This window comes from Podarcis liolepis (assembly GCF_965112155.1).
Source record: "Podarcis liolepis genome assembly, chromosome: 6".
Lineage (NCBI taxonomy): Eukaryota > Metazoa > Chordata > Lepidosauria > Squamata > Lacertidae > Podarcis > Podarcis liolepis.
The window spans coordinates 18,270,484-18,280,574 of NC_139559.1; positions in this window are offsets into that span (position 1 = coordinate 18,270,484).

Here is a 10,091-nt window from a genome sequence, read left to right on the forward strand (position 1 = left end):
TGCAGTACAGCCATCTTCTCAGAAAAACTCTTCACAAGCTCAAGAGGTCAAGACACGAAAGCTTTAGCAACTAATCCACACTTAATGACCCACCTAAGTGGTACTCAGAATATCACTCAAGAAATCACTCAAGATATCCCTCAAGTAATTAAGGAACAAAAGAAGAAAAGGCACACTAACCTGGGAACTTCCTCTCTGCCCAGAACGTTGGAGGCTATACACCACACCCCCTCAACAGTATTTATAGGAACTCAAACACTGAGATCCTGCTCTGTTCCAGTAACAAGAAGCCGAAAGCACCAGCCTGAAGATGACGAGTGAGACCTCGTCGAAACGTCGCCTAGACACCCCAACTCTTACACAGGAAGACACCCGAAGACACCAAAACCTGCATTCCTGTACCCGTGAAAATCTACGAAAGCATATATATATATATATATATATTTGTTGTTGTTGTTGTTGTTGTTTAGTCGTGTCCAACTCTTTGTGACCCCATGGACCAGAGCACGCCAGGCACTCCTGTCTTCCACTGCCTCCCGCAGTTTGGTCAGACTCATGCTGGTAGCTTCGAGAACACTATCCAACCATCTTGTCCTCTGTCGTCCCCTTCTCCTTGTGCCCTCCATCTTTCCCAACATCAGGGTCTTTTCCAGGGAGTCTTCTCTTCTCATGAGGTGGCCAAAGTATTGGAGTCTCAGCTTCACGACCTGTCCTTCCAGTGAGTACTCAGGGCTGATTTCCTTCAGAATGGATAGGTTGGATCTTCTTGCAGTCCATGGGACTCTCAAGAGTCTCCTCCAGCACCATAATTCAAAAGCATCAATTCTTCGGCGATCAGCCTTCTTTATGGTCCAGCTCTCACTTCCATACATCACTACTGGGAAAACCATAGCTTTAACTATACAGACCTTTGTTGGCAAGGTGATGTCTCTGCTTTTTAAGATGCTGTCTAGGTTTGTCATTGCTTTTCTCCCAAGAAGCAGGCGTCTTTTAATTTCGTGGCTGCTGTCACCATCTGCAGTGATCATGGAGCCCAAGAAAGTAAAATCTCTCACTGCCTCCATTTCTTCCCCTTCTATTTACCAGGAGGTGATGGGATCAGTGGCCATGATCTTCGTTTCAAACCATATTTTGTATATAGGCAGGAATAAGGAAATAAGCAAGTTGCAGATTTTGTTGATTTCTCGAGGGAACACAAAACTCATTTCCACTGTGAAGTTCAGGTCTTGTTTGTCTGAATTTACCTTTATATGCAATTATGAAGCCAAACCATAAAACAAACCCTTTTCTACTTGGGAAGCAAGTTTGATCAGACTGGGTGTGTGTCGGTATGATGGTGACAGCCAAGGCAGATTCCACTGTATTACATAGATTATATTGTTCTTCGCTATTGTTAAGCCAAATCACCATCATAAAATTAAACCCTGCAGGATTAAATATATAGAAGCATGTACAAAAGCATAGAAAGTTATAAAGTATTTCAAGTAGACCATAATACGCATTTTTTTCCATTCCAGCAAATCGGCATAATATAGGCCGCTGCTAAGCCTTATGGCCTCAGGGACTGATACCATACCCTGAAGATTCAAATCGACTTTATCTCACCATCACCCCCCAAAAATGTACATCGCTCTACACGGTGAACCTGACTTGTAAAGTTAAAACAGCTCATAAATGTGTGTGATGTGGAAAGTTCAGCCTTACATGAGAATGGTTACATATTTCTTTTGTGTGGCCTATAATGGAGTTATTTATGGTAGATGGAGGTGAATTGTTGGAAAGATTAAAGGTTTTCATAATAAAGGAAAACAAGAGCTCAGAATCCGGGTGCCTCTTCACCACCAAGACTCTCAAGGCAGGATAAATCACTGGAGCAACCATTAAAACTTCAAGAAGATTGCTTGTAAACCTCCAAGCCTTGCCAATAAAGCATATTCTTTGCCATGCAGCAACCCATATGGTGAAGCTCAGCAGTTTTCCCCCCTTTTTCCGAAACCAAGGGCTGCTCACAATGTAACCTTGCAGCCTCTCCCTCCCTTTCTCATTTTCCAAGGCATCATGCCAACCAAGCACTATCAAATCAATGCGGACATTAAATCTGGGGACAAGATGGGACACAGGGAAGGGAGGCAGAATTGCAGGCATGGGCAAAAGTTAAGGCAGCACTGTTTCGTGGTGGAAAGTCTTGTGTTATTTCCCATTAAGGCAGCCATTATTGAGGAACATCAGAGGAGATTCTTGTTGGATCGCAAGGATGTTGGGAAACAATACCTCAAAACACATTTTCTATCTCGACCTCCCTCCCCCTCCGCCCTCCGCCACCCACTCCTCTAAAGTCTAGTTCATTTGCATTTTGAAATGTCAAGTGTGATTGCATATAACTTCCTTTTCATTCCAAAAGCGCAGACCTGGGGAAAGGGCCATAAATCAGAGCTCAGCCTTCATATGTGTTATATGCCTGTTATAAAGACGTCGCAAGAGAAGAAACCTCAACCAGTCAAAAATTCCTGAGCCAAAAGACGAAGTGGTTGAAAGCAGTGGCTACTTATTTCTAACATAAGCAAAACTTTTAAGAAGCCTATTAGTTATCTTGTGTGGTTGTTTTAATTGTTTTTTAAGATACTGGTATGGAGAGGAGAGGAATGGTATTGTACAAACCTATAGAGAGCCCACATGTTGAATAATTTGTATCCAATTTGGATACAAGCATTTAATAGAGAAGTTGAACAAACTGAAGCGACCTTTCTTCGTAAGATCCTTGGTGCCCCCTAAATGCATAAGTTATTTAACCTTATGTGCTGAATCTGGTCAACATCTGACGGAAACCAAACCATGGCTTTCCACAAACAAGGCCTGGCTGAAAGTCCATTTTAGAACAACATCTAACTCCTTCTTAACTTCTGTGCTTGAAGACATCCTACGGAACCTGTGCCAAATATCTAAAGGATCTAATACTCCGTTCACATCGAAGAGCCTTTATGCTTGCAAGACTAAATGCTTTCCTCTCAAGAAGTAGCTGATTCAATGGACCACATTCTCTTAGATTGCCCTTTACACAGTAGACCTTGCCAACTGATGCTGAGCAAAATGTTGGACCTCCGGCCCATAACTCTGAGGTTTCTCCTGGCAGATTGGGACAAATATATTACTGCTTTAGTAGCTTCCTTTTTAGTCACAATTTTACCTGAAAGGGTTCCCAACGAACTAGCCTTTCGGGAAATAGGGCACAGCAGAATCTCCAAATGCACATGACCATAGTGTGGCCTTATAACTCTTGATAGTTTCACCCTTGTCTTTTTAATTATTCCAGTTACTTGAAATGTTTTATACTGTGATGCCAATAAAGGTTTTTGATTGATTGATTGATTGATTGATTGATTTGTCCATTTCTGGTCTCTGCAGCTAAAAAAAGAGAGGATGCTGTAGAGCTGGAAAAGGTTTAAAAAGGGACAGCCCAAATAACCAGAGAGATGGAGTGACTTCCCTATGAGAAAAGTTTAAGACGTTTGGGACTTTTTAAAGGCAAGTAAGAAGGGAGATATTAGTGGGGAGTATAATTATGCATAGTGTGGAGACAGTGTATAGAGATGGAAGTACAGTGGTACCTCGGGTTACAGACGCTTCAGGTTACAGGCGCTTCAGCTTACAGACTCCGCTAACCCAGAAATAGTACCTCGGGTTAAGAACTTTGCTTCAGAATGAGAACAGAAATTGCACGGCAGTGGAAGGCTCCATTAGCTAAAGTGGTACCTCAGGTTAAGAACAGTTTCAGGTTAAGAACGGACCTCCGGAACTTCAGGTACCACTGTATTTATTTCCATGGCATGTAGTTAAATTATGGAAATCACTTTCACAAAAGGTAGCAGTGACCACTGACTTGGGGTTCATCCATGCTTCCCTTAGCTCCACCTTCCCCCCCCCCCCAGGAAAACCCATGGTTTAGCACTGAACTGGAGCAAATGACAACTGGGTTTCCATGCACTGCTATTTGTTCCAATTTGTTGCTTTCTAGGTGTGGGACAAGTGTGGACGAGCCCTAGGATGACTTTTAAAGGGCCTTAGACAAATTCATGGAGGGCTGTTCCAATGCTTCCAGCATTAGACACAGTAGGTCTCCCAGGTGCAGTGAATTATAAATTGGGAGAATATTCTGGCTTGTGGGCTTCCCATCTGGCTAGCCACTGTGAGAATAGGATGCTGTGCTAGACGGTTTGACCCAGGAGGGCTCAACTTATGGAATGGAAGAAGAAAGTTTTGCAGATAAGAGCTAGGGAATGCTAAGCATCTAGGTTTTGAATTTTATAATTGACGTACTTCAGCAGTGTACCTTTTTTTCACCCTGGAAATTTCCAGGGCTGGGCAAGTTGAAAATCCAAATAAAAAAGGGTGTGTGGAACCTGAACAGAACCATAGGTGCATATATTCATAGCCATCCTTCTTCCAAAGAGCTTAGACCAAGGGAAGGTAGCATTCTTCTTCTCCCATCTCCCAACCTGATGCCCCCTCTTGTCTCTGCCTCCCAAAGGCTTGCACAGCTGTTTATTGTAGCAGCCCTGGCTACAAGCTCTGCAAGTGAATGGTGCCTCTGGGAGATACCTCTCTTTGGGGTGGGGTGAGGACAGTTCAGAGACCAGGGATACCAGCAGCTGCCTGGAGGACTCACAAAGAGGGGAGAGGAAGGGAAGGTGTTCCAGAAAAGGTGAGAAGCTGCCAGCTCTGCAGGCAAGGGGTGACATAACTGGGCTCCTGAGACCCACAGGGGTGCCACAGAAAGAATGTAGTTGGTTAAGGAAGCCATGGACTCAAAAAGGTTGAAAACCTCTGCTCTAGATCATTGTTTACACAAAGTATGTTGGCAAAGGGGGAGGTTAGACAATATTGGCTCTTTGTTGTTGTTTAGTCGTTTAGTCATGTCCGACTCTTCGTGACCCCATGGACCAGAGCACGCCAGGCACTCCTGTCTTCCACTGCCTCCCGCAGTTTCGTCAAACTCCTGCTGGTAGCTTCGAAAACACTGTCCAACCATCTCGTCCTCTGTCGTCCCCTTCTCCTTGTGCCCTCTATCTTTCCCAACATCAGGGTCTTTTCCAGGGAGTCTTCTCTTCTCATGAGTTGGCTCTTGATTGAGTATTTATTCTTATTTATTTGCAGGGAAGTTAGAAGACAGTTGCATCAAGCAAATATTATCTCACACTTTCCAATACATTTTCCTGTTGCTTTCCTTACTTCAAAAGTCTGATTTTGAGGAGAAGCAGGTTTGTTGCACAAGAGTTCCAATCAACTGTGCATTCTGAATTCATCCCACCCGAAAATAGAGGCAGTCTGAAAGCACCCACAGCCCCTGTGGCTTGCACTAAGTGATAGGTCTTTGCTAACTCAACATCAAGCTGCTGTACAGTCAAGGCAACACTGGAGTGGCTGTGTTTGGGCTTCACAATTGCCTCATGAAATAACCAGCTTCTTTGGCAGCAGCCATCATATAGCAAACTCTTCCTTCTGGAGTCATCCTGAGAGTTTACGTTAATACACGACATTTAAACAAGAGCATTACAATTAATGGCAGTTCCCTATTTTATTTTCCTTTTATGGCATCTCTCCTTATATATTCTAGTGGGCTTTGTTTCCTGAATAAAAAAGAGAGAACCCCCTTTTTGTTGTTATTATTTCCATTTGGCAAAAACAAAAACAAAAACACCTTAATGAGCTGTTAAGGGCCATCCCTTCCCCCCTCCTATTGTGGGAGCTGCAAAACAGCTTCTGAAGTGTTGAAAAGCCAGAAGACAATTTATGATCCCTAATGCTAGTCCCTCCTGGGACAACTCTTTAGAAAGGAAGATATTCAGTAGGGGCTCAGAGGTTCCCCCTCTTTTGAGGTTTACTGAAGTTAGACCATAAGAACTCAGATGTTGGGTTAGTTAGACCAATGGTCCATCGCAACATCATGTTTCCCAGAGTGATCTAGAGAAATGGACAAGAACAAGGAGGTTGATCCTATGCTACCCACCCTCTTTGTCCAAACAATCTGAGAATCCATTCGCAGATGACTCTGAATTCTTGTGCAGGAAGTAGCCGAGCTTAAATGGTAAAATTCATGTGCAGTGACAATGACTGTGAGCGGAAAGTTTCTTTCTCAAGGCATAGATCGGTTCTTGGCAACTCTCCATTGTCTTCTGTCTTGTACAAGCCTTATCTGTTCAGAATAATCCTACCTCCCCACCACCACCTTTTCCCTTATTTATTTCTTTTTGCATTTATATCCCATCTTCTCTCCAGGGAGCTTAAGGTGGCTCCACATCTTATCCTAACAACAACCCTGTGATGCAGATTAGGCTGAGAGACTGTGACTGGTCCAAGGTCGCCCAATGAGCTTCATAGCTGATTGAGGATTTGAACCTTGGTTTCCTGGGTCCTAGCCAGGCACTCCAATTACTTCCTCAACTTGCCCTGCCGTACTTGTTTGCCTTCCCCTAATGCATTGGTGCAACTTGCACTAATGATTGCCCCTGGGCAATCCTATCCAACATTTCTTTACTCTTCTGCATTAACTTCTTTTTTATTATTTATTTGTGCATTTCCAGTTGTTCATTTTACATCTTACAAATTTTCTAGCTTACAATATTTACAATGCATTATCTTCTTATCTGCACTTTGCTCTATGTATACAGTTTTTATATTTTCTGTGGTAAATTTGTTCCTCCTTCTATGGGCATATGCCTTTAAATGATCAGGTCTTCTCAACTGGAGATGGAATCAATGCTTTGGAAAGACTGTCAACTCATGGAAATTTGAAGGACTGCCTACACTAATATGAACAACAGTAAGGTGACTGTTATGTATTGCCCCCAAAACAGAAAAGAACCAAAAGTGACACATATTGACATCAGCTTTGCAAATACTAAGTAATTCCTATAATTTCAATAGAAGTGCAATGCATCTCAGCGTAGTCCAGAGGTGTTCCTATATCTAGTTCTGAGCCTGGAGACACCGGAGTCCTATGTGGCAAGGAGTGCCTTTTACCATCTTTGGCTGGTAAGATCGCTATGGCCATTCCTGGATCAGAATATATTGACCACAGTTGTTCAAGCACTGGTAACTACAAAGTTAGATTACTGCAATTGACTCTGTGTGGGGCTACCCTTGATAATAATAATAATAACAATAATAATAATAAATTATTTGTACCCCAGCCACTCTGGGCGACTTCCAACAAAGATTAAAAATATATTAAAATGTCACACATTAAAAACGTCCCTGAACAGGGCTGCCTTCAGATGTCTTCTAAATGTCAGGTAGTTCTTTATCTCTTTGACATCTGATGGAAGGGCGTTCCACAGGGCGGGTGCCACTACCGAGAAGGCCCTCTGCCTGGTTCCCTGTAGCTTTGCTTCTCGCAGTGAGGGAACTGCCAGAAGACCCTCGGGCATTGGACCTCAGCATTGGTCCAGAGCTGCAGAACCTGGCAGCTAGGTTGCTTGTGAAGCAAACTAACACCAGCATAATACACCTTACTTGCGTGATCTATTTCAGTTTCTTCCCTGACTCCAAGATCTCTTCTCCAAGCTGATAACAAATAGTTGGATTTGTTCATTTCATCATTGAATAGTTTGCATATGTTTCACAAGCTTTCCTTTACTGCTGATGGTCGGGGTACATGCGTGACGTGCAAGGAACGGATGAGTAAGTCAAAATCCATCTTTTACTGTTAGATACATAAAACACGTTGCTGCAAAAAAACAGGGACTCGTCAGCTTTTAAAAATGTCGGTCTCAATTAGAACAACACCAGAATGTTAGATCTGGAGAATGCGATCTCTTAGTCATGTGCTCCTGCTGCTCACAGCTCAATGAAAATTTGCTGACATCCGGGTTGGTGAGGTTGTTTTATGAAACGGGGAGAAATCTGAATGCAGGAATTTTGCAAGCACGAAACTGGCAGCAAATGCCTAACTCTTCCGCTTCATTTTTCTTTGATGGTGAACCTTCTGTCCTTCTTTCATTAATAACTTGCAGAACCTAGGATGTCCACACACGTAAGATAAACTTTATTAACTATTTACAGAATGAGGAGTTCCTGTTAAAGGACGCCATGGCTTCTCTGTTGCTGAATCATTTTCCTACCCAGAGGCCCCTTCCACTCTTATCTGAGTCACTGAAGCACAACTCACTTTAAGGGATCATATATTTCCTGAACCAGACTATTGTTCTACCTAGGTCAACATTGTCTTTGCATCAGCTTTCTGGGGCTTCAGACATGAGTCTCTATCTCAGGATTGAAACTGGGACCTTCTGCCTGCCAAACAGGTGTTCTACCACTTATCCCATTGCCCTTTCTTTTTGAGGGATTTATTTTGCCTGACTATGTGTTGGCTTGCTCCTCAGGCTCAGAAACACCATAAGCCCCCTCCCTCATAATCAAATTTGATCTTGTAAAATGCTGCCCCAAGGAACATCAGGGTAATGGAGAGGCCCTGAGGAGATTTCCCAGCCCCCTCAATTATCTTCACTTGAATAAATAAGTTGATTGCCATAAACACGCCACATTTCAAAAAACAAAGGAAGGCCGCCCAGTGAATTATTATGTAGCTTTATGAAAAATCACAATTTACAGTTTCTCTTGATAACATGTAACTTCCCAAAACAGCCCTGCCTAAGAGCTGTACCAAGGCAAGGCGCAAAGTAAATTTGGGTAATTTTGGTGTGTGTGGTTTTCTTTTTTAAAAAAATAAAAAGTGTAATTCATAAGAATTAAGAATGGGTGGCATTATTCTTTTATTAAGCCGAAGAGACAAAGGCCCCACAGTAAACGCTGCATTCTGCTGGGCCAAAGGAGGTTTTTGTCCACTTTACAGCACAAATCATACCGTTTCTGAGCACTCCTCCGCAGCAGTATTCTTTAATGCTTAACTCTGTGACCTCACAAATATAATTGGTGTGAAGCAAATTTACTTAGCCTTCTGCCTTTCTTTGCAGACTGAATGGCACAAAGAGTTGTGCATATACTGTTTATGGAAATGAAGGAAAAGCAGAAGAAAACAAGGAGCCAGACCCAAGGTAGAGGTGGCCCCCATGCAGAGCTGAAAGAATCCAGCATTGTGACCGGCAGTCTCTGGCTAGGAAAGTGAAATTTGGAAAGGAAAAGAAATGTAGATTATAGACAGACAGATGATAGATGGATAAATGGAGAGGGGGGGGTAGAGAGGTAGATTATAGATAGGTAGACATGTGTACATCCCAGAAATTATTATAAAATGGCAATATGTAGCTGGTGAAGTGTTGTGGCTAAGCTAGCTGTGAGCCAAAAAATTACCAGTTCAAATCTGGTTATGTCCTCCCTCCAGCTGCAATTGAGGGTGGAATGGCAGTGGCATATACAATAAAGCAGCCTACTGTGAGTGATGTAAGGAGTACTGAAAGTATCATATTAAGTACCCTAAGCACTCAAATAATGCTTTATAAAAGTTAAATATTGCTTTCTGTATTTATGTAATGCCTCTATTTCCATACTGATGAATTAAGACAAGAAAAATCATCTCAAGGTGCTGTACACAATAGAATCCACTTAACATAATAAAATCAGAAAGGAAAACCATTTTATTATTTGTCATTATATTTATTTATACCCTGCCTTTTTCCCTGACAGGGACTTAAGGCGGCAGATAGGGATTCAACAAGGCAAAAGTTGGAAGATCTAACTGAGCCACATGGCAGATTAAGCTGGTATATCCCTGTTTCAGTCTCAGTCTCAACCCTTAGCTTTAATACACACCTGCTTTATGGTGCTATTTAATCACACACATGCTTATGGTTTGGATCCTAAGAGAAGTGGGCAGAAGTTCGCAGAAGGGAAATTTCCCCATCCTCTCCCTCTCCTGCCGCAGGCTTTCTCCTCCCGAAAAGTCTCTCTGGAAGGTTCGTAATAAGGTGGGTCGGGGTCTGCAGGCTCCTGGGAGGGGAGATTATTGGGCAAAAAATTTGGAGCCTGGAGGAAGGAGGAGATGGGAAACCTTCTTCCAGGAATTTCCACTTCTCTTGCAATCTAAGCCAATGGCAACAATCAACATTTTGCACACATAAACTACAAAAGTAGAGCTC